The sequence below is a fragment of the Pantherophis guttatus genome, chromosome 13, assembly GCF_059756535.1.
Source record: "Pantherophis guttatus breed Tessera chromosome 13, ASM5975653v1, whole genome shotgun sequence".
NCBI lineage: Eukaryota > Metazoa > Chordata > Lepidosauria > Squamata > Colubridae > Pantherophis > Pantherophis guttatus.
In genome coordinates, this window is record NC_142075.1 from 12,670,981 (window position 1) to 12,696,789 (window position 25,809).

General features: G+C 40.8%; 1 protein-coding gene and 1 long non-coding RNA gene across 5 annotated transcripts in view; one reads left to right on the forward strand and one right to left on the reverse strand.

The window, feature by feature from the left end:
- AGBL1 (AGBL carboxypeptidase 1) overlaps positions 1 to 25,809 on the forward strand; it is a 701,662-nt gene that overhangs the window by 338,266 nt on the left and 337,587 nt on the right. The gene's annotated exons all lie outside the window — the stretch shown is intronic.
- LOC117669905 (uncharacterized) lies at positions 1,030 to 24,718 on the reverse strand. Its single transcript, XR_004592537.2, has 2 exons — positions 24,657 to 24,718; positions 1,030 to 1,612 (listed from the first exon to the last, which is right to left on the reverse strand). It is a non-coding gene; the product is annotated as an uncharacterized LOC117669905 (long non-coding RNA).

The window sequence follows — 25,809 nt, forward strand, 5'->3', positions numbered from 1 at the left end:
GTTTGGTCTTCTTTAGGTTTTGGGGGGATGTTCTGCTTTGAATTTTTGGGGGATGTTCCTCTTTGAATTGCTTCTGATTTGGTTTTCTTCTGATCTTCTGGGTTGTCTGCCTTACGATTCCATGGGTCTCTATGGCAAATCCTTATGGTTTTAAATTCTGTTTTTACTGCTGCAAAAGATTCTAACTGATGAGTATCATCTGTGCTATAGTTGAGCTCTTTCGGGAGCATACTGTGTTCTAACAATGGCGAGTGGACAGCTGGACATGTTGGCCATCCATTTGAGTTCAGGAACCTATTTTCTTCTGGAGTTTTGCTTGAGCAGTTTGATTTGGAGTTTTGTTTTCCTTTTTTCAGCTTGTTTTAGAAATGTAGTTTTCATGGTGGTTCTCTGCATTTCTCTGTGTTATAGGGTCATGGTTTATCTATGGTGTGTGTGCTGGTATTTAGCCTGAGATGAGCATCCGCGATCATTAGCCATATCATTTTTGGCTGCTTTGTTGAGCTATTTTCCATCCAGCTGTGCAAGTTATTGGAGGTTTGTATCTGATTATGAAAATTGCTTTGCTGTTACTTTTCAAACCGGCGCTGAGTGGTGTATCAGAAAAACAACAACCACCACAACAAGCAACGGCAAAAATACATTTGAACAAAAAATCAACAAAAATAACCATAGTAATGTATTAATACAATAACAGACATGTTTATCTAATGATTAATGGGAAAGGTATAGGAAAAGAGAATTATATTTTATACATATAATTATATATTACAGTATAGTGTAGTGTAGTGTATTGTATCGTATTGTATTGTATTGTATTGTATTGTATTCAGTGGTGGTATTCAGCCGGTTCTATTTAGTTCGGGCGAATCTGTAGCGGTGGCTGCGGGAGGCTCCGCCCACCTGCCCAGAAGTCATCATATCCCATTTTTGACGCTCTGTGAATGTGTGGAAAGCTCTGCGCATGTACGGAGATGGCACACTCACATTTGCGAACCGGTAGTGAAGGTAAATGAATACCACACCTCATTGCATTGCATTGCATTGTATTGTATATAAGATAACATGATTAGCAATTTCAAAATGATAACGAAGAACTGAAACCAGGTTTCATCTAAAATCTCATGATGTGGCAGTTCAACATCCTTAAGGCTAAACCCGAACCTTGTTTTTCTAATTAGGCTTGCCAAAATCTAATAAGCAAGGTTGTTGATCCCATTCCCTGTTTTCTGACACTGACCACAATGTATGCAAATCTCAGTCCATTGTTCCCAGCAGACTCAACTTGTTTTACTTGAGAGGAAAGAATGACCATCTGTATTTAACAGAACCAGTCATTCAAATTGATCAGAGCAGGAAGCAACCTTAAGTCGGAGGTTCTTGTAAGAACTGAGTTGCATTGCCAAATCAGCTATCACCTGTTGATGGAGACTGTTTTCTTGTTGGGCGTGATTGCTCTTATTGTAATTCCTAATCATTGCAATCTAATCACAAAGGTGTGCCTCATGTGAACTCTTCCTTGCTATATCCTTTGCCCATCAGTCCAAGTGTGGTTGAGAGACTCAAGCCTTTACCAGTTTTAAAACCTCCAGGTTAGTTGTTTGCAATAGACCTGTAGGAACAGATGACAGTCCTGTATTATAAGTCCAAACAGGAGTATGGTGACTAACAAATAAGCAGTTATCTTAAATCCTCCACAAAGGGTGGAGAAAGGTAGAGCATCAAGAGGCATGGTGGCGCAGTGGTTAGAATGTGGTATTGCAGGCTAACTCTGCCCACTGCCAGCAGTTCGATCCTGACCAGCTCAAAGTTGATTCAGCCTTCCAGCCTTCCAAAGTCAATAAAATGAGGACCCAGATTTTGGGGGGAAATGTGCTGATTTTGTAAACCACTTAGAGAGGGCTGTAAAACAGTGTGAAGTGGTATATAAGTGCTATTGCTATCAATTTGCAAGGCATTCCAGTTCACTCAATGATTTTTTTTTTTTTGGGATGCTGTTGTTGTTGAAATAATTCTTCTCCCATGTTTTTCCTCCAACACAAGACTGCATTGGCTCTTCCTTCTTCATATCAAAACTGTTCCATAATTTATGATGGGCTCTTAGTCTTGCTCTTCAGGGATGTTTTAGCAGTCATTAGCACCACCTGTTCTTGATGCTGGAAACCGTATTTACTGTCTTGCTTATTGTGTTTAATGTTTCTAGCAGGTGGAAGGATGGATGGATGGATGGATGGATGGATGGAAGGAAGGAAGGAAGGAAGGAAGGAAGGAAGGAAGGAAGGAAACTAGAAGGAAAATAGAGGGATTTCTTTAGCTTACTTATGCTGACTATTACAGATGAATGTAGAAATGATACATTTATGTGAGTTTCAAATCCGAAGCTAGCCTGACAAGTGATTGGTGTCATGAAAGGGAATCATTAGGATCTGGCTAGATGGGTGCATATAAGACATAAATCAGGATTCCAGCTTTAGAATTTGGAGCTGCTAAAGGCTTTGAACAAGATAACTTTGAGGAAAGAAGGCCAACTTCAGACCCACTGGAAAGCTAACAAATAAAACCATGTGTCAGATTAACAAAAGAGGGCCAAAGTTTCAGAACCTGAGTTTCCTGAAGAAATTCAGAATTAAGTCTGTCTGCACTTGGAAAAGAATTGCACCGTCCGTGCTGTTTGTTACCCATTTATATTTCTTATGTTATAGTCCTTAGTTGAAATTCTTTTGACATTCTGGCAACTTCTGCCTCCTTCTGTATTAATAGACAGATCAACTGGAGAAAATATCTTTCAGAACTGAGTCAGTATGCTAATGTTTCCATAGTGCTTTTCTTTTTATTATTAAGGTTTTGCAAAATGTCTTTTGAAAAGTTGGCAGCTGGCAGTCTGTGGGCCAAATCTGTCATTTCTCAGTGTGATTAATGTTAGATTACTTTTATAGCCTCCAAGATAACTTTCTAGCCAACAAGATTGGGATTATTTAAATTAGTGTCTCCCATTTTCTTACTAACAGCAGCATTGCCTCTTTTTAAAAACTCTCTATGTGTATTGCACACATTCTGATCAGTGCCTACTACAGTGGGTGAAATCCAATTTTTTTTACTACCGGTTCTGTGGGCATTGCTTGGTGGGCAGGAGAAGGATGCTGCAAAATCCCCATTCCCTCCCCACTCCAGGGGAAGGATACTGCAAAATCCCCATTCCCTCCCCACTCCAGGGAAAGGATACTGCAAAATCCCCATTCCATCCTCACTCCAGGGAAAGGATTCTGCAAAACCCCCATTCCCTCCCCACTCCAGGGGAAGGATACTGCAAAATCCCCATTCCCACCCCACTCCTGGTGGACGGATATTGCAAAATCTCCATTCCCATCCCATTCGGGGCCAGCCAGAGGTGGTATTTGCCGGTTCTCCGAACTACTCAAAATTTCCGCTACTGGTTTTCCAGAACCTGCTGGATTTCACCCCTGACCTGGGGTCACATGATCCTCTTTTGCTAGTTAATGGGGAAAATCAGATTCACTTGACACCCATGTCATTAACTTAACAACTGCAGTGATTCCCTCAACAATCGTGGCAAGAAAGGTTATAAAACGGGAGCAAAACTCACTGAACAACTGTCTTACTTGGCAACAGGAATTTTGGGCTCCATTGTGGTCGTAGGTTGAGGGCTACTAGAAAGTAATAAGCATAAACTGCAAACTTTGGACCAATGGTGGGTTTCAAAAATTTTTACTACCAGTTCTGTGGGCGTGACTTGCTTGGTGAGCGTGGCTTGGTGATCATGTGACTGAGTGGGTGTGGCCAACTTGATGTCACGGTCATGGCCACTCAGCCACATGACCTCCCCCCCACCTAACCACGCCCACAGAAAATGGTAGGACTGACGCAGCAGGCAATGGGATGTGTCAGTCCGAGTGTGACACAGCAGGCAATGGGATGTGATGGCAGCTGTTTTTTCAGTGACCTCCAGTAGTTTTTGGAGGCCTGTGGTGGCTGGGACACTTTTTCTTTTTTGATGCGACTGTGAGAAGCTTCCCAGCCGCTGCCTCTTCGCCAGCCACTTCCCGGCAGTCGTGTGGGCAGAGCGGTGACTGGTTCGGGGCCGTGGCCAGCCAGTGGTCGCTACCGGTTTGGCAACCCAGGCCAATTTACAGCTACTGGTTCGCCCAAACTGGTGCAAAGTGGTAGAAACCCACCACTGCCTTGAACCAAAGCCAAGTTTCCAAAGCTTTCAGAACACCACAGGATGGGGTAGCATCCTTATCTCTCAAAGGATGCTGTTTCAGAAGGGTGGAGATACAACAGAGAAGGAGTATTTTCTTGGTCAGACAAGATGGCAATTTTAAAAGGAGAGAACCTGGAATACACCCACAATGCTGGAACATACTTGGTGGGCAGAAACAAGTGGCAGTAACTGGTCTTTCAGGAATCCAGACTGAATGCCATACATTTATATTTTATACTTCATATACTTGGGTTTTCTGTGCTGACTAATTGATTAAAATAAACAAGCCAAATCAATTAACTGTTTGAACCCCCCTGAACACTCCAATCAAGTGATTTTCTGTCACTCGTTTTCAATAGATGAAGAAAAGTCAAAAGCAATGGAAGAGAGAGAGAGAGAGAGAAAGAAAGGAAGGAAGGAAGGAAGGAAGGAAGGAAGGAAGGAAGGAAGGAAGGAAGGAAGGAAGGAAGGAAGGAAAGAAGGAGAGGGGGGAATAGGGAAAAATCAAAAGCAGGAGAGAACAAATGGGAAGAGAGTTGAATCTATCATGGCTCAAAGATACACGTCAAACAGAATGGGACAATGCCTGGCAAAGGAATTCTACTTCTAAATCCATATATTTTAATTGTGGTATTGTTGTGGCTCTTTGCATGTTGCTGGAGTATGCTGTCCCTAGTTAATGCCTGTGAAAGAAAGAGACACAATAGTTCAGTGGTTTAAAGGTGCCAGAGAAGGACTGTGCTCCTGCAGTTCGAGTCCTAGTACTGTATGAAGCTCCCATCACTTGTCTCAGTTTCTGCCCATCTAGCAGTTTGAAAGCATGCAAATGCAAGTAGATAAATAGGTACCACTTTGGTGAGAACAAAACAATGCTTCAAGCAGCAGTACAAATTCAATCGGTGCCGGACCTGCCTGAAAGCGATGCCTGAATGTAAGGTGACATTGGTGGTGGGAAAAAGCCCCAAATGACACTGTAGAATGCCGCAAGTCTTCTGAGTACGGAGCTAGATCGCCCCCTGTGGTGCACTCTGGATAGTACATGGGCATGTACTGAACAGATCAGCAATCATCAGCAACCAAAGAACTACTTCGTAATAACACTGTAGTCTCCTGGCTCATGCACCACCACCATACACTAAATAATAAATAATAACCCATGGAAGAAACAATGAGGATTCTGTGGAGGAAGCTAAATTGTAGATAGGTAGACACCTACCTAAGCCTCCAAGGCCTTCTCTCTTTCTAGGTTCAGCCATTGCTGGCTATAAGAAAAAAAAAGGGGGGGGACACTAAGTTGATAAGAAGGGCTTTTGTTTCCAGGGGGTCTCCACTTAGAATAATTTATTCTCTCCCGTGCCACTAATCCACCTTAAAATCCATTTGAGCCAACTTGAGCCCAATACATAAGCATCATCCTGGAAACAAATAGCATATTATTCCCTGCAGTGCATAGAAAAGATTTTCAAGTCTACATTCACTGGAAAAACAACAGGGGAGCAAAAAAAGAGGAGGGGGTATATTAGACAGCCAAGCTGAGAAAGTAGGGAGGTGGGGGAAGTAGAGAGACATACTTAAAAAGAGGTTTTGTTTCACTCTGGATTCTGTTGAAAAGAGGAAATGGTCCCAATTACCATCTCCTTGCTGGTGATGACAAATGCGAAAGAATGCAGAGAGCTTTGAGTAGGATCTATTAGCGTTTCTGGCAAATGAGGCATGAAAGTTATTGTCAAAAAAAATAATAATAAGATGCCCAATGTGGTTGCTGGCACTTTATCTTCCCAGGTGAGACAACTCCTAAATTTTAAGGGGATTGGGGGTTGTGGACTGTGAGGACAGTTCATGAAGGCAACATCAGATGACCTGATAAGACTTCAGGAGAAGAGGTAATGGTCCAAGCAAAATGGCGGAAGACAACTTTCTGAGTGCTGAAGCTACCAAAGAAATAAGGCTAGGATTTTGGACATCAATGCAGGAACTGGGTATGTCTAGTCTGATGAAAAGAAGGACTAGGGGAGACATGATAGCAGTGTTCCAATACCTCAGGGGCTGCCACAAAGAAGAGGGAGTCAAGCTATTCTCCAAAGCACCTGAGGGCAGGACAAGAAGCAATGGGTGGAAACTAATCAAGGAGAGAAGCATCTTAGAACCAAGGAGAAATTTCCTGACAGTGAGAACAATTAACAGATAGAACAACTTGCCTCCAGAAGTTGTCAATGCTCCAACACTGGGAATTTTTAAGAAGATGTTGGACAACCATTTGTCTGAAGTGGTTAGGGTTTCCTGCCTAAGCAGGGGGTTGGACTAGAAGACCTCCAAGGTCCCTTCCAACTCTGTTATTCTATTCTATTCTATTCTATTCTATTCTATTCTATTCTATTCTATTCTATTCTATTCTATTCTATTCTATTCTATTCTATTCTATTCTATTCTTAAAAACACATCTCTGACACCTTTGCCTGTAAACCTTGCGTTAAGAGAGGAGCATTTTACTTCAACAATTGGACCAGAGCAACCGTTGAAGGCATGTGGTCAGAATCAAGGGTCAACAGTAATTTCATAGATTCATGGGGCTGGAAGGGACCTTGGAGGTCTTCCAGTGCAAACCCCCTGCTCAAGGCAGGAGTCCTTATACCACTGTGGACAAATGAATGTCCAGTCTTTACTTTGAAAACCTCCAGCAATTGAGCACCCACAATTCTGGGAGGCAAGTAAGGGGGTAAGCAATTCATTTGGCAGGATGCTCTTCTTTAAGGTTTGGGTATCATATATCTTGAAAGGCTTGGCTCAGGAAAGTGATCCTTGATTGTGTCACTATATCAATGTCACTAAAACATGCGGCAGCATCTTTGAGAGTCACAAAGGAAAAGGATTTGTAGCTGCTTCAGACACGGGTAGGAAATCAGAACTGCAACTGAGTTTGCCCTGCAGACCCTCACAAACAAATGAATACAGCCTGCAGAAGTGCGAAGACCCTGACCTGTGCAACAGGTCAGGCAATCAGATGGCTAAAAGAAGAGGGACCACAAAAATCCAAAAAGAGCATTAGAGTACAAAGGACAAGAAAGCAAGATGGTTTCTATCTATTTTTCCTACAAGTGATCATTTAATTAATTGTGTGCTGGAGGATAAGGAAAAGGTTGTGGGCAGTGAGTTTGTGCGTGAACGAAAAGTGAAGATGTGTGGTACTTGAGATGAATCCTCAGATTTGAAGATCTTGGCAAGCTAGATTAAACATGGAACAGATTTGAATTTGGGATGTGTTTTCGAACGTTCACATCAGTAGCATATTCATTCCAGGAGGTTCAAAGTCAAATCGAGCTGATTTGGTTAGTAAGAAATGAAATGAAAACATTTCATCTTGTTGATATTAGGCAGGGGAAATCAAGAGAACCCGAGGCTTACAAAGAGTACCAATGGCTAATTATACGGAAGAAATATTTGGACAAGGTCCATCCCAAGATGGCTGTACAGAGATCTGCCCTATCTCTGAATTAAGAGATGCCACTGTTAAATTAACTACACTTATCAGGCTATCAGTGGGAATATTTCCATCTTGCAGATGTGGCTATTTTGTACCATGGTGGAACTTCTGTACTTGTTAGTGCAAATTTTTGACCAGGCAGCGTTAAATGATAGAAGGACGGGTGAAATCCAGCAGGTTCTGAGAGGTTCTGGAGAACCGGTAGCGGAAATTTTGAGCAGTTTGGAGAAATATCACCTCTGGCTGGTCCCAGAGTGGGGTAGGAACCCACCAAGCCATGCCCACCAAGCCATGCCCACCAAGCCACGCCCACAGCCATGCCCACCAAGCCACGCCCACAGAACCAATAGTAAAACAAAATGGATTTCACCACTGCCCCAGGTCATTGCAACCATTATAAATACATGCTATTCCTAATTTTGACCACGTGACCATGGGGAAGCTGCGATGGTTGTATTAAAACCAAGACAGGCCTTTCAGAGAAACCGACTATATGTTTCTTTCTAGGTGGAATTGTGTGATCTACCCAAACTGCATCTGGGGAGATATGAACAAGCCGTCTAATTCAGAGTCTTCTAGCATTTAGAATACTTCTAGATCTTAGAATATTTCTCAGCAAAGACATTGCAGGTGGGGAAAATCTGGGTACCAAAGTGCACACACATGCAAAAGGTTGCATCAAAAACAAAGGACCATGTTAGGATGTCGGGGTGAGCCGTCTTAACAAAATGCACACATTGCAGAAAATTGCACATAAGGCCAATGCCTATTTCCATCTGGGTGTGGAGGCTTTAAATGTGCAGACCGAGTTTGAATTTTTGGAATGAATTAATGACTGTATGCATAGAAATGCTGACATAGACAGGATGAGGAGTGATCTTTGCATCTCTATCACAGGCTCTGTTTGCAAGAGTATAATCTAATCTTCCCTTGAATCTCCTCTCGTGCTTAATTTGTGGCCCTAGAAGAGATGACAAGATGCCCTATGTTGCTGGCATCATTCAAATGCAAAAAAGAGAGAGAGAGAGAGAGAGAAAGAGAATTTCTCGAAGGTGAATTTGCCTTCCCTCCCCCCCTCCTCGCTTCTTCTTTCCCTTCATCTCTTGGCAAACAGTCAGCCTCAATCTACCAGCTCCGTTCAACACATTCTTCACAGCCTCTTTGGCACTAATGAATATGCCCATTATTCAAATGGACACCACATTGGACCTAATAAGTGGCCCATTCTAATTTATCTCCTTTTCATTAATGTTTTCCTGAGCTGTCTGCACTTTCCACTCGTTGCTCTTCTCTCTTATTACCCAACTAACTTTTTCTTTTTTTTTTTGGATTCTGAAATTTAGGTGGCCTCAGTGGTAAAATTCAAAAATTATCCCTACTGGTTCTGTGTGCGTGGCTTGGTGGTCATGTGACTGGGTGGGCGTGGCTTGGTGGTCATGTGACCAGGAAAACCAACTATCCAACTTTACCCAAAAATAACACAAAAGCTACACAACTGACGCTAACACAATGCAAAAGCAACTGGACATCACACAAAATGGCCCCTGTAACAAGCAGGAACCTTACAGAGTCACAGAGAGCTCAAAAACAAACTATCACACTTTACACAAAAATACCGGGTCAGGCAATAGGTAGTAAAAAACAGCTGATTGTCACAGCTGATTGTTGGAACCTTTTTTAAACTTTTTTAAAGCATTTTTTTACTATCTATTCGCCCGAACTAGTAGTAAAAAAAATACTTTAATTTTTTTTTAAAAAAGTTCAGATGATCAGCTGTGCTGTGCGATCATAGGAACTTTTTTTTTTTTACTTTTTAAAGCAGTTTTTTACTACTGGTTCAAGTGAACCAGTAGCATTTTCACTGCCGGTTCCAGGGAACCGCCCCGAACTAGTAGCATTTCACCCCGGGTGGCTTTCTGAGTTGGTTATCCAACATCGAAGCGAGGCTCAAGGGCCAGGCTTTCTCCTGGCTATGTCACCAAGATAATTAATTTATCAAATAACACTGAATGCATCTGAGGACAGGGCAGGTGAGTGGGTGGGGGGTCAATTTGGAAACTGAAATGGAAGACATCAAAGCTAGCGATGGGTACCCCCTACCATTGTGCTGCTTGTTAATGCGGTCTGCAAGGTTATTCAAATTATACACCGGCTGCAAATGAATGAGCTTTGCAACTCTTAGCGGACTGTGATAGCTGATTGACTTTCCCCCCTCCTCCTTTGGGTTATGAAATAGCAAAGGATTACCAGATGATTATTACATGTTAGGTGGAGACTTACACGCCGGTTCATTTTCCTTTCCAACTATAACTGCCCTGTATTTTATTAACATAATAATTGGGAGCTTTCCAAGTAAGCATGTTTTTAGAGGCTTGGTAAAATGTTTCTTCTCCCCAGCCCTTCCCTTACAAACTATTGATAATGAAGTAAAAAAATGTAAACTTAGCCAAAAGCAAGAATATAGAGTGGATCGTTCACCTCTAAATAAGGGGGGAGGGTATCAGAATTTCTTGCAAAAGTCAAATCCAGAAGCACACACATATAAACTGATTCAGCAAGATTCATTAACTTCTTTATATACATATAATACATGAAATAAATTTACAATACCAACAGCAGATTTACAGGCAGAGGAGAGATTGCTTTCAGTTCCAGCAGCAGACAATTTCACATACACAATGATTTCAGTTTTGTTTTTCTGCACAGACTCAGAAGCTGCAGACTAAGACATGCCCTGGCTCCAGTCTGTCTCAGCTCCTAATTGGCTGACTTAGTTGCTATGCCTATACTATACCAACCCTAACTTTTCTCTGGAAGGCTAGATACTGAAGCTGAAGCTGAAATACTTTGGCCACCTAATGAGAAGGGAGGACTCATTGGAGAAGACCTTGATCTTGGGAAAGATGGAAGGCAAAAGGAGAAGGGGATGGTATAGGATGAGACGGTTAGACAGTTTCATTGACACAATGAATATCAATAACACTTTGATTTATATACCGCTCCATAGTGCTTTACAGCACTCTCTGAGTGGTTTACAGAGTCAGCCTATTGCCTCCAACAGTCTGGGTCCTCGTTTTATCAACCTCAGAAGGATGGAAGGCTGAGTCAACCTTGAGTTATCAGGATCAAACTGTAGCTGTGGGCAGAGTTTGCCTACAATACTGCATTCTAACCACTGCACCACCACAACTGCTGAACACGAATTTGGACAAACTCCAAGAGACAGCGGAAGACAGGGAGGCCTAGTGTCAAAAAGAAACAGACATGATGTAGCAACCGAACAACAATACACAAGAATCTCATCTAAGGTCACGGCAAATTGTTGCCAGATAAGAGTCAAGAGTCTTCAAGGGAGGCAGGTATCAAGGTTCCAACTAATGAACCCAACCAATTCAGTACTCCAAGACTTTCAGCTTTCTCAAAGAACTATTTTATTGAATGCAGGACTTGGGTTTCTTATGGGGGTATAGAAGACTCCAAACTGATGATGCATTTGACCCCACCCTCAGGCTCAGCCTGTTCACCTCCTGAAAAGATTGACACAAATATTTGTATTGCAGCATAAATAGATACTGTGTTTCCCCGAAAATAAGACCCTGTCTTATATTTTTTTGAACCCTGAAATAAGCGCTTAGCCTTATTGCCATGCGCTCAAAAGCCCAATTGGGCTTATTATCAGCGGATGTCTTATTTTGGGGAAAACAGGGTAGTTAAGTTTATAAGGGCTGAGAGAATGAAAAGTACTTTCTTTTCTAAACAAAAAAAGTGTTTTCAAAGAAATGGTTTCCAGAAATTTTGCTCATTGCTTTTGCTGCTCAAGGGGAAAAACAACAACACATACCTTTAGAATTAACCGCATCAGCAGATTCCTTGCTCCTTATTTTGATGATTTTTTATTGTCCCTTTCAGGGGACAATAATGCTTTAGAATGCTTTAGAATTCCAGAAGTGTCTTGTTTTTAGAACAAAGTGTTCGAATGACTTCTCCCTCATTTACTTCTCTAAATGGGTCCGGAGTGGAGATTAATAGGCTAGGAAATGCGTTTTCTGCTCCAGAGCGAATAAAAATAATTCACTGGAACTAAATTAATCATGAAATGGACTCAAAAGTAAAGAAAAGAAGGCCAGTACTGGCCTAATTTATGAGTTACAAACCCACCCACGCCCCAATTCAAATGGTGATTTTCCGCAAAGACATGCTTCTCCGGTGCCGTCGACTTTCTAATTTCAAGAATTCCAGTTGCCTGGAATTGGAACTGGATCTAATCAACGGAGAACTGAATCAACACGAAATATAAGAAATTGGAAGGGGATTTGATGTGTCTGGAATGCTCAGTTGGCAGAAATTCCAGCGGTCCTAATGTGACAGCCCAGAAGCTGCAGGGCAGAAATGACCAAGTATATATAGTAGCTAGAGGACAGAAAATAATTTGTTAGACTCACACAAGTTTCCTAATTATTCACATGCACTGTATTATATTGAGAAGGCATAAGACTTTGGAGTTAGGACCTCCCCAAAATGCTTAAAGTTGTAGAATGCGGGGTTATAATGCAAAGTGAACAGGGTTGGGATTTATTCCTTCCTTCCTTCCTTCCTTCCTTCCTTCCTTCCTTCCTTCCTTCCTTCCTTCCTTCCTTCCTTCCTCCCTCCCTCCCTCCCTTCCCTTCCCTTCCCTTCCCTTCCCTTCCCTTCCCCCCTTCCTCCCTCCCTACTAAAGATGCAAATTTAGCAAGGAATTATATATATATATATATTAAAAAAGGCAAGGCCCAATCATAAGAGCCATGGTGGTGCAGTGATTAGAGTGCAGTACTGCAGGCTACTTCTGCTGACTGCCCGCCGCCTGCAATTTGGCAGTTCGAATCTCACCAGGCTCAAGGTTGACTTACCCTTCCATCCTTCCAAGGTGGGTAAAATGAGGACCCAGATTGTTGGGGGCAATATGGTGACTAGAGAGGGCTGTAAAGCACTGTGAAGTGGTATAGAAGTCTAAATGCTATTGCTATTGCAACTCAGGCCGGTGTGAAGATTAGAAGAACAATTTAATTTATTTTTATTTTTATTTTATATCAAATTTATATACCGCCCTTCTCCCTGAGGACTCAGAGCGGTGTACAGCCAAATAAAAACATAGACTACAAACATTAAAATACTATTAAAAAGATATATATATATAAATTTGGCCCCGTAATTAAAAAACAATGACAAACCAATTAAAAACATTTAAAAGTGTTAAGCCAGCCCGGCTTATTGAAAAAAGAAAGTTTTAAGGGCCCGGCGGAAGGCACCGAGATCTTGGATTCTTCTTATCTCTGGGGGCAGTTGGTTCCAGAGGGTAGGTGCCCCCACAGAGAAGGCCCTCCCCCTGGGGGTCACCAGCCTACATTGTTTGCCTGATGGCACCCTGAGGAGGCCCTCTCTGTGGGAGCGCACAGGTCGATGGGAGGCTGTCGGTAGCAGCAGGCGGTCTCGAAGATATCTAGGTCCTATGCCATGGAGTGCTTTAAAGGTGATAACCAACATCTTGAAGCGCACCTGGAAGACCACTGGGAGCCAGTGCAGCTCACGCAGGAGAGGTGTTGTATGGGAGCGCCATGCAGCTCCCGTAACTACCCGCACGGCGTCATTCTGGACCAATTGGAGCCTCCGGGTGCCCCTCAAGGGGAGCCCCATGTCGAGAGCATTGCAGTAGTCCAAGCGAGAGGTGACGAGGGCATGAGTGACTGTGCGCAGGGAATCCCAATCAAGAAAGGGCCACAACTGGCATATCAGGCAAACCTGACAAAAAGTCAGGTGAAATCAATGGGAACTTCACATTAACTTCAATAGATTTTATATCAAACCAGAGAAACGAAGGAGATAAAATGATGGTTAATCCAAACATGGAGATTTCCATTCCAATTCCCTTTCTACCGTCTCCATTTCATCTTTCAAGATATGTATTTTTTTTTCTTCTGTTTTCTCTGCTCATCGTGCTTTCGCATCTAATCATATTTTGTATCTTTCTCGGGGTGAAGCAGGCTCTGAAGCCCCAAGTTGCAATTTAAAGAATGGTGTCTGCAGTGCTTAGTAACCCTTCTTCTTTTTTAAAAAAACTTGTATGCAAGAGGCGATAACTGGCAAGCAAATCTCATTTTGAAGGCCTTCAGGGAACAGACTGCCATAATCATGTCATTGTATTGGCAGAGGAACGAATAAGCTTGGTACAGGGAGTACATTAGGGACATGATTCATGCACATACATCTGCATAACGTAGAAATCTTGTTTCCCTTGGCTGATTCCTCAATGACCTTGAGTTGGGCGATCTGCCAACGTAGACGTGAGCCAAACATCCCCCAAAGAGCATTTTTAATATGTCTTTTCTCCCTCCCCACCCTAGAAGAAGATGCTCTCTTGGCTACCTTCTCTGCAGGGGCTACAGCTATAATATGCATATTCCAGTTAGTCAACCTCCCAGTTTACAAGAAGATGGTAATTAATGAGCTCTCATTCTTTTGCCTTTTTCCTCGCGATGAATTTTAAAAAAACGATGAAAGTTTTATTCACTTTTTTGTCCATTGAAAAGATTTGTTCTTCTGACCAGAGTTGTATGGCTTTAGATCTAATTTCTGTTGAAACTTGTCTCCTTTTTCCCCCCCTGCTGCTCTTGATTAAATGATTTGGGTTTTTTAAATTCAGTGTACAACAGGCCATAGAACAAAGCTAACACTTTTCTGTTTTCTTTCTTTCTTTCTTTTGCTAGGAAAAGAATCCCAGTTACGTTTTGTAAGCCAATCATTTAATCTGGAAATATGAATTTTGCAAGTTATATTCACGATTAAGTGCATTTCTGTAGGCCCTTTTCCAAAAGACATATTTTTTTAAAGCAGTTTTCCATCGGGGAATGGTATTTCGAAAGTCTCCAAGGGATGACTTTCAGGGTATAATTGTAGTTCTGTTTGCATGTTGGTTTCAACATGCTTCACCACAGAGCAAGGGTCTCCAACCTTCGACTGGAATTGGTCTTCCTTTAACTGAAATCCATTATTCCATGTCCTGCATGCTGGAACGATAGAGAGCACATTTTGAGCTTGTCTATGTGGCATCCTTTTGTGTCAGAGTTTCTTGCAAAAATCAAATCCAGAAGCACACACAGGTAACTGACTCGGCTGGATTCATTAACTTCTTCATATACATAATAACAGATGAAGTAAATTTTACAATACCAATAGTAGAGTTCTTTCAATGTGGTAACAAGTAGAGAGATCAGTTTCCAGTTTCATTTCAGCAGACAGACAAGGCTAGTTTCATTTTAGATCTCAGCACAGAGCATGCTAGCAGAGAAGCAAGCCCAGACATGTTTAGTTTCTGTTTCAATTCTCCACAGAGACTCAGAAGCTGCAGACTAAGACACGCCCAGGCTCCAGTCTGTCTCAGCTCCCAATTGGCTGACTTAGTTGCTATGCTTATTCATTGGTGACCTTGTTACCATGTCTCTTCCAGTTCATGAATAATCTGACATTTTGAGTATTTGAAGATTGGTTTTCGGTCCCATTCCCTTATTTTTCTCAAGGATTACAACAAAAAACAAACAAACAAACAGTAATAGGTACTTCTAATTCCCTTACTGGACTAGTTTCTAGTCTCCTAATCATCAACAATGAAGGATTATTATGTATTGCATTATGTTCTATTACACGTTCTAGCCAAAAAAGATTCTGTTGCTTTTAAGCTTATAAAAATACAACACTGGAGAAAAACCAGATGGAAAAAAAAATGTTCTTGGTCCAAGTTTGAGGGGCTGTATCTCAGAGCTATAGGATGTTTAATACCTAGTTTCAACAATGGCCAAAATTGTGGAAACCTTTTTGGGAAAAGTGTATTTTTGAGGTTTGATGACTAATCTTTATCTTCTCTTTATTTAATAACACCACTCTGTGAATTTCTTGGTCAAATGGGGATTTGAATCTGGGGGTTCTTGGCCTCAGTCCAACCTCTGGACCAGTGGTAGGTTTCAAATTTATTTACTACCGGTTCTGTGGGTGTGGCTTGGTGGGCGTGGCAGGGGAAGGATACTGTAAAATCTCCATTCCCTCCCCACTCCAAGGGAAGGATGCTGCAAAATCCCCATTTCCTCACAATCAGCTGGGACTTGGGAGGCAAAGAATAGATGGGGGCGGGGCCAGTCAGAATTTTTACTACCGGTTCTCCGAACTACTCAAAATTTCTGCTATCAGTTCTCCAGAACTGGTCAGAACCTGCGGAAACCCACCTCTGCTCTGGACCCATTATTACCATACTGGTTTCATGTAGCATCAGCAAAAGACGGACAGACAAGGAAATAGATCATAAAAGATGAGCCAGATTCTAAAGAAGAAGAAAAAAAAAAGGCAAGCGCTGGTAAAAAATTGAGAGGGAATATTTCTGTTTGTTTTTTTTTAAATCAAAGTGAGAGAGGTGGGGATAAGACTGGCAATGCTACCACCAGAACCTCAATTACGTTTTGTCAGCTTTCTCTCATTTTCATAAAGGAAGATAATTAAATGTTGAGCAAGAAGCCTAGTGAGCAACTGGTGAGCAACTCATAAAACTAAAAAAGGTAGGAGAGATTCATTTCCCATCTTTCATCTAACAGAGACACATTTTGCAAACAGAAGGTTCAATGGGAGACGGATTCGTGGAGGTGGAAGGAAAAAAAATTAGTAGATTCGCTGGCAATTTTATAAACATAGCGACGCAATTTAGCTCTCTGAGAGGACAGGCTGCCTACAAAATGACCGGCATTGTTGTCCTGTCCTTGTAAGGCCCCTCTGTAGACAGCGCAGGTGTTCTGCCCCAGCTACGGACCACAAAGAATGCAGCACACACATAAACCTTAGTTTACTAATTAAGGACTACTAATGAGCTTTCTTAGTAGTTGTTCAAACACAAGTACAGTTTAAATCAGTCTTTTCTGAACAAAGGCTGTTAATTTAACTTCATTAACAGCCAACAAGAGTCCAAGGAATAATAACTCAATTCTGAGGCACAGTCTTTCAGATAACCGTAAGCTTACTGTGGTTGGCAGAATGCCCAGAAGCAATTTGCAGGAAAAATGACAAGAGAGAAGCAAGAGTCAATCAGACGTTTCTGGAGTCAATACGCGAAGGAACATGAATGAAGTTGTTTTCTGCAAATTGCCTCAGTCGTCGTCATTCCTTAAATAGGCTAGGGGAGTGGCCAATTAGCCCCAAGCCTTGCTCTCGAGGAGACCTCCTCCTGAGGAACCATTCCTGCCTTTTGGCAGCTCTGCTCACCCATACATTGAGAAGAGGCTCCTCGTCGTCTTCCTCTTCACTTATGGGAGGTTCTGGAGGTTCTGAAGGCCCTGGCTGAATCCCCGCTTCTGGCACCACATCTTCTCCACCCTCCTCATTGTCTGACTCGAGTGCCAGCTGCACAGGCTGATGGCGAATCACCACACCAGCCTCCTCACTGTCGGAATCAGCTACCAACTTCACAGGCCGCTGGCGGGCCACAACAGGATGCTGCAACGGTTGTAAGGGTGAAAAAAAAGGTAATGAAGTCACTTTTTTCAGTGCCGTTGTAACTTTGAAAGGTCACTAAATGAACTGTTGTAAGTCAGGAACTACCTGTAGTAGTTGGAGGAGCAGTAGGAGTCCACTGACTTGGATATATATATAAAAGAACCTGTGACAAACTCTGTTCAGGTTACTGGGAGTTTTGCCTTTGAAATCATTGGGTTTTAGACTGTGCCTGTCATCCACATAAAAGAAAATTAGAAGAATCCAACTCTTTATCCAGAGAAACCCCAGGTACCTCTGGAAAGCTCATAGACCTGGTGAGGAGAATCTAATATCAGTCCTGGCAGCTTACGCATTTCCAGAATTTCAATCTTACACTCAGGAACTTGATAATAGTAGAAACATCAAGAATCTGCAGGTTGGAAAAAAATGTTCTTTGTGCAGAGAAGTTCTGCCTGCTACAAGAACACAGAAACCAAGACCTAAGAAGAATAAATGAATGAAACTCCAGAGTTTAAGTCTTCAGCTGTTTCTTTCTGCCTTTTGGTGGTTTCTCAACTATGTTTTTTTTTTTCCAATCTTGGCACTGAATTACAATGTTGAGACAATGGTTCTGTCCAATTTAAGCCACTCTGGTTTGCATCTCACAAACTTTAGTCCTTATAAGGAAGGCATTAACAGATTAACAGAGTTGGAAGGGACCTTGTAGGGTCTCCCAAGCAGACCCTACACCATTTCTGACAGATGACAGTCCAGTCTGTTCTTGGGGCTTCGCTTGTTTGCGTGGCCTGGTTGGTAATTTCTTCTCTTTCTTTTTCTTTTTTTACAAAGCGGTTATCCTTTGTATTTTGAGTATCTCAGATTCAATCCTTAGTTCTTCACATTACTGGAATCAGTAATTAAATGTTGGAGAAGGTCTCTGGCTGGTTGTAGAGAGCTGGTATGGAATCAAGGGACAAATGAGATGATAATAGGTCATAAATCTTTCTCGTAGTCTGCATCCAGAGTGTACTTGATGATGTAGTTCTGTCAAAAGGCTTACTGGCAACTCGGTCTCATGTCCGTTACTGGCACCCTTCTGTGACTTGACTTTGTATTTGGATTCCCTCTTTGCAAAACAAAGAAAAGAAACATATTTCATAAATCTCCCTATTTCTGTTGCATTGTCCTTTTAAGGAGGTTAAAAATTGCATTGTTCTTGTAAAGAGCTATATATTTTATTAGACTGTTAAACAGTTTAGGAGATTCTGACTATCCTACCAAATGGAAAATCACAAACACGCAGTACTTCTTACTGCTATGTCAAATTGTACATTCCTGGCTTTTTGTGACAGCATTAAATAACAACACTCGAGGTGAGTTTTCGCTTTTTTATTTTTTTAAAAAAGGAGTTTCAATTTCTCTCACTGCCAACATTCCTCACTGCTCCGAAAGAAACAGGCCCAGCAAAGCATGACAACAAAATCATTGTCATAAAGTTGTGAATATAAAAGGCGCATCGCTCAAGCCAACCATTTCTGTGTGCCTTTCAAACAGGAAGCTCCTTCAAGATTTGCAGTTGCCTTGTGCTCTGTCCCTATAGATGCCAGGTTTATTGGGAAAAGCCACTATTGTTATGCCCGATTCACCATTAGATTAGATTTCCACTGCCAAGCTGTTTCTTTACAAGTCTTCTATGGATCGACACACTGGAAAGGAAATTGCATCACTGGGTATCCGAATGCCATTGAAGAGAAACCTCATCTACAGAAATCAGTTTAGGCATGAAAGACGAGATGCAGCCTAGGTTTAATGTAAATAATTGTGTTAAGGAAGTTTGTTCAGCTCTTAATACGTTTTCACCCAAACATTTAATATTTACCATTTTAAAGAGGGGGGGGGGCATGCATGCATGCATGCATGAATGAATGAAGTTTCTAGACCTTCTGATCGGAAAAGCTGTGTTTGAAAGCAAGGGATGGGACAATTAACTAAGCAACAGAGGAGTTGTAAATGCAGAATCCTCATTGTAAGCATTCAGCTTGTCAGGATGGAAAGCAATGTAATTATTACAAGAATAGGCATTCATGAATAATAAGTGAGCATTTTCATCAGCCATGAGAAAGGGGGGAGAGGAAAAACACTCTGAAAAAAGTGAAGCAGGTTTTTTTTCAGCCCTGTCGAAATCCTTGCGTGGACACAAAAGACAAACTTAACAATATGGATTCACGTCTGGCAGAACTCTTAACTCTTCTGGATTTTTTTAATACTTTTGAGAAGTACGTAGAAAGAAAGAAAGAAAAGTTCAAACAAGTTTCCTTGAGCTTCTCTGATCCATCTGGGTAAAGTGGAGGGATATAGATCTTCCTGACATTTTGTTTCTCTAAAGGTTCTAGCCACCTGTGTGACAAAAGGATTGGAGCCGCTCAGAATTTAGTGCTGCAGTTAAAGTGATGGTTTGCAGGCTTGTGTGATACCATCCATGTTCGCCCAGCTGGCTCACTCTGATAAGCCTCTTAAACAACCTCTTCTCTCTTGGAAACTTGATAGAGTTGGCATCTGATTACTTTACAGAGGGATCCACCTCTGGGAGGTGAATTTTAAAAGAGGGACTAATTATGAAATTCAAGGATGGATCTGTTCAGTTGCAATTCCATGTGTTAAACCAGTAAACAGGTAGCACGGGAACTGCATTTCGGTCCCCTAATTTGGAGTACATTTATAATCCCCAGAAAGTCTATATTGGGATCACTCTGCTGTATTCCCGTACCTACTTTGCAGCACAGTTTATTGTCTTGCAAATTTTAAATCAAATATTCAGAGAGAAAAAATTGTCAGAGGGGCCGAGGAAAGTATTCTACTCCTTTTTGAGTAGCTGAAAGTTTTGGCTTTTTTAATAGCAAAATGTTCCATCTTTTTTTCTTGCAGCTGATGTGATTGTGTGATGTATACAGTTTGGTTCCAAAAAAACAAAAAACTTTCCAAAGTTCCATCTATTAATTGTACTTTTCCTCTCCCTTTCTTTAATTATATATTTAAATTGTCTACTTCTTCCTTCAGACTGACGATACTTCGTTATTATTACCCAAAAATAAGACATTTCCTGATAATAAGCCCAATCGGGCTTTTGAGCGCATGGCAATTATTTCAGTTATTTCAGGGTTCAAAAAAATATAAGACAGGGTCTTATATTCAGGGAAACCCGGTATTAAAAATTGCTCCCACTTCCAAACTTTTATCCTCACCAGTGGGTTACTGGATGGTCATCTGGTTGATAGACATGTCGAAAATCTATGACTCTATCTGAATAGAGATAAGCAAACTATGCCTACCAGATGTTGCAAATGGTACATTTCACCAATATAAGCTAGGCTGCACAATAATCAGAGGATAATGAAAGTTTCAGACTCACAGCAAAAAGTACTTCAATTATACAACCTTACCTTTGTGCTTTCTATAGAATGACTAATAACTCAGACTTTCCCTCAAATAAAAAGGAAGGGAAAATTTCTACCAGTGTACACATGAGATCATAACCTATAATTACATGTTTAAAGGTTCTCTAGGAATGCATCAAACTAATGAGAAACTAATAACAAGATAAATCTGCTTTAGGATTCGGCATTTATCCAGAGAAAAATACACAGTTGTTCTCTCTTAAGTTACCATTGCCAGTATCCAGATGGATAATCTTTAATTTTTCAAGAATACAAAGAGCACTTTAGGGAAGCTGAAACCCTCAACAAGGGAGTCATGAAAAATAAATACACAAAAATTCAGAAAATGATTATATAGAACCTCCACCAAAGTCAAATACTTCGGGGAAATACTTGTATTTTTAATGTTAAGTCTGTACCAAATGCGCTCCATGTTAGATGTTTCAAAGTGAAACTTTTTTAATTTAATGGAATTGAATTATCTTTCAAGAAATAGCAATAGCAAAAAAGGTCTTGAATTTTAATAGAGGCCTACCCATTCTAACATTTTTTGGTGGGGGCTAATGACACTAATTAAAATGTATTTACCTTTTTTGCTGGATGATACATTATTCAAATTTTGCAATACATTTTGTTGAAAAATGTTCCTCAGAACTGAGGCACATTGAATATATATTGAAGTTTAAAAGTTCTCTGAAGAAGTCTGTGAAAAGCATCTACAAAGATGCATTAGGCCTCTGCAAGATGATTCAGATTTCTTTCCCAGAACAAAATTGTACTGGGGAGGCACAGTGATGCCTTTTCATTGAATCACAAAAGCAACATGATTTGGTTTGATCAAGTTTCTCCCTGTCTTCTCTCTACCATTAACTAAAAGCCAAGTCTGCTCTTAAATTTTGGTGAATGGCATATTACCAAAGGTAGAGAGAGATGTTCTTCAGCCCATCTGAAACTAGATCAGAAAAAGTATTGCTTAGCCAATATTAACCTGGCAGGTAGACCTATTGGTCAAGATTTTTTTTTAACCTTACCTTTATTATTTTTATAGCTAACTCAAGGCAGCAAGCAACAACAAACTTGTGAGATGGGTTTGGCTGAGACATTGACTGACCCAAAGTCATTCAGCTAGCTTGCATGCGTAAGGTAGGACTAGAACTCACAGTCCCCTGCTGATTGGCCCAAAGTCATCAGCCTGCTTTCATGTCTAAGGTGGGACTTGTACTCAGAGTTTTCTGGGTTCTAGCCAGGTGCCTTAACCACTAATGTATCTTCAGCACTGTTCACTGAAAGCTTTGGGAAGATAAGGTACCAGTGGTGGGTTACCTCTGGTTCGGTCTGGTCTGGTTCTATAGAACCGGTAGTAAAAATGGCAGGAGGCTCCACCCACCCACCACAACATCATCATGGGTGATCTGTGCATACGCAGAAGCTCGTGCGCTCCTGTTCCAAACCGGTAGTAAAGGTAAGTAGAACCCACCCTTGTAAGGTACCCTAAGCTAAGCAAAACAGCATGATTACTTCACTATTTAAAACAAGAGCTCTAAATTGCATGTAGTAATGAAAATAATATAGATTAGCCAAATCCATTAGGAAAAAAATGCTTGCAAAATGTGTGTATGGGGACAGTTCTAGAAAGAAATGTGCATGAAAATACATAAAAATACAACCTTTTTGCTTCCACCCCTTCTAGCCCATACTTAAAGTCCTGAAAACAGGCCAAATAGAACCTACAGTAGTGGCCAAAATTGTGGAAACCTTTTGGGAAAAGTGTATTTTCTAAAACTAGCTAATAACACCACTTTTTTGGGAGTAGTACCATAAAATTATATATCAATGGAAGATAATTTAATCAAGAATGTAATGCAATAACTTTTATGAAGAATTTGCTAGTACAGTATACAGTATAAAGAAGAAAAGTGACACGTAGAAAAATCGAGATATACAAAACTTATCACCATAGAAAAAACGAGATATACAAAAAAGATCACTATGTCAGTTAATACTTCGCTGGGTAACCTTTAGCATGAATTATGGCCTTCCAATGTCTTCCCATGGAGTGAACCAAGTTTTTTTTTTAGTTCTGCAGCTGTTATAATGTGAAACCAAAGTTGAAGGATTGCTTCTATTAACTGGGTTTAATTGCTGGGTCGCTTCTAACTAACAAGTTTCTTTAGTCGGCTCCATAGATTTTTCAATTGGGTTAAGGTCTGGGCTATTCCCAGACCATTCCAGCAGTGGAATATGATTATCTTGAAACTCCAAAAAAAGTGGTGTTATTAGCCATCAAACCTTAAAAATACACTTTTCCCAATTTCCACAATTTTGGCCACCACTGTAAGATAAATTGAAATTGAGTCCATTTGGTCTAGTGGTTAAGGCACCTGGCTGGAACCCAGGAATCTCTGAGTACAAGTCCCACCTTAGACATGAAAGTGGGCTGATGACTTTGGGCCAATCAGCAGGAGACTGTGAGTTCTAGTCCTACCTTATGCATGCAAGCTAGCTGAGTGACTTTGGGTCAGTCAATGTGTTTCAGCCAAACCCATCTCACAAATTTGTTGTTGTTTGCTGCCTTGAGTTATCTATAAAAATAATAAAGGTAAGATAAAAAAAAACCTTGACCAATAGGTCTACCTGCCAGGTTAATATTGGCTAAGCAATATTTTTTCTGATCTAGTTTCTACTGTTTGCATTTGCAAATTTTAGCCTGTATTAATTGCATGGAAAATCTCATTCAAAGAGAAATCAGGCAGGAAATGCAATAACTTACATGGGCAGCTGATTTTTTCCACAGGACAAAGCCTGCTACATAATTAAACAAATTAGCTGCCTGATAATATTCAGCCAAGCATAGTTTAAATGAATAAAAGTACAAACCTACATACAATTCTTCAGAAGCATACCATTGTGTCTTACTCTCAAGTAAAGTACTAATAGGATTGCAGCCAAAATTACTGCTGGTTGTTTTTGTGGGGTGTTTTTTGGTCCAGGTAAGCTGATGTTAAAAAATACTATAAGTGAAGACTATTTTTCACTGCCAACAAATGCTTTGCAAATCAGATCAATAAATCAATCTGTGATAAGTTGTATAATTAAAGCCCTGAGTGGCAATCCATAATTCATTGCTTGGGATCCATTCTGTTCCATGGATAGTAAATTCAGGTCAGGATGTAGAGAATGCAAGCATCTTACAAAGATGTTTAAATTGTAACTCTTCATGCTCCATAGGAAATTACATTTTTAACCTGTAGAAAGTTTTAAAAAAAAAGATAAAGGTTTTCCTACCCAGCCATGTCTGACTCTAGGGGGCAATGCTCTTTGCTGTTTCCTAGCCAACGGAGCCAGTATTGTCCAAAGATGCTTCCATGGTCATATGGCTGGCATGACCCTATTCTGAGATGCATGGAACACTGCTCCTTTCCCACCAAAGTGGTACCTATTTATCTACTTGCATTTGCATGCTTTTGAACTGCTAGGTTGGCAGGAGCTGAGGCAAGAACAGGAGCTCAACCAGTCACATGGTGCTTGGGTCTCAAACTGCTGGCCTTCAAGTCAACAAAGCACTTTAATCACTAGGCCATCACGCCCCCTACACAAAGTTGTTAGTCAACCACTATTGATAATACTCAGCCACATGGATCAATAATCAGATTTAGCACATGCATTATCTTATATTGGGCCATTGGGCCAGTCTTTAAACTCACCACATCACACAGGGCTTGGTTGTTGAACTGCCGACAGTCTGGTTGACAGCCCAGAAAGCCAGAGTCAAAAGCATGGGCATTGGGAAAGGATGACTATCTACGGTCTGGCAGAAGCCCAGTGTTGACTACTTGGTAATCTGATCCCATCAGAGAATTTTCCCAGAAAAAAATTGGATTGAGCAGAAGATAGAACGCCCTTCTACAATAGCAATAGCACTTAGACTTATATACCGCTTTACAGCCCTCTCTAAGCGGTTTACAGATAACTGAATCAGCTGGATTCATTAACTTCTTTATATTCATAATAACACATAAAGTAGTCACAATACCAATAGTTGATTCTTCAGCTCAGATCAGCAGACATGTTCACACACACAGAGTACAGTAGAGAGCTTAACACACACTGGTTTCAGTTTCTCTTTCTCTGTACAGAATCAGAAGCTGCAGACTAAGACACGCCCTGGCTCCAATCTGTCTCAGCTTCCAATTGGCTGACTTAGTTGCTATGCCTATTCATTGGCTGACCTTGTTACCATGTCTTCCCAGTCATGAATATTCTGACAAGCTCTTTTCTCAAGAGTGTCCAAGTTCAATAATTGGAGAATTGTGCTTGTGATCACTGTGTTTGTCTTGACATCCAGACACCTGGGGATACATGCACGCTGTCTTCATCTTCACACAATCTTGCCCGTAAACGAAGATTCATAGCTGTACCTATGTTTCCATTACTTAAGCTCAGGATGCTATCCTTAGCAAATATTATTCCCCTGAGTGGTTTGTCTAATGGACAAAGTGAGAGCAATGCCTAAACCCCAATCCCATTTAGACTGAAAAATGCGGCTTGACTTTTGAACAAGTGCTACTTTTAGCCTTAACCATTTCCACCAAAGTTATAAAATAATCAATGAGAAGAAAGATTAAGATATCAATGCTTTATTTTAGGATGGACTCAACACACAGTCCATCTGGTCTAATGACCAATTCCATTATCCAATTGCTTTAATGCTTCTCCAGTTTTGGAAAGGAAGCTCCTGCTAAAAAAATTAAAATAAATAAAAATAAAACAACGCAAGGTGCCAAAATAACACACAGTCCTATTTTTACGGCTCAAATAGTTTAGAAATAACAATAGTTTTTACTATTTCTCATTGTGCATAGAAATGTTGCAACTAATATTAACAACAGCAGAGAGGTACGGGCAGAAATAATTAGAAATGTGTGTTTTGAGAAACGTATTTGCAAATAGACAAAAGTAAATATTTAAAGGATATATCAGAGCTAATGAAAGTTGGAGAGACTATCCAAGAATGCCAGATGCTAAATACAACCTCAGGCTTTTTTACTGAAAGAAAGAAAAGATGTGAGCTAAACACTTTGACCTTGATTGATTATTTTCCTCATATCTAGACCCAAATAAAGATGTCATTAGGATATTTACATGTATATACCTAGGGCTAAGCCAAATCAAAGGCATGACAGGAA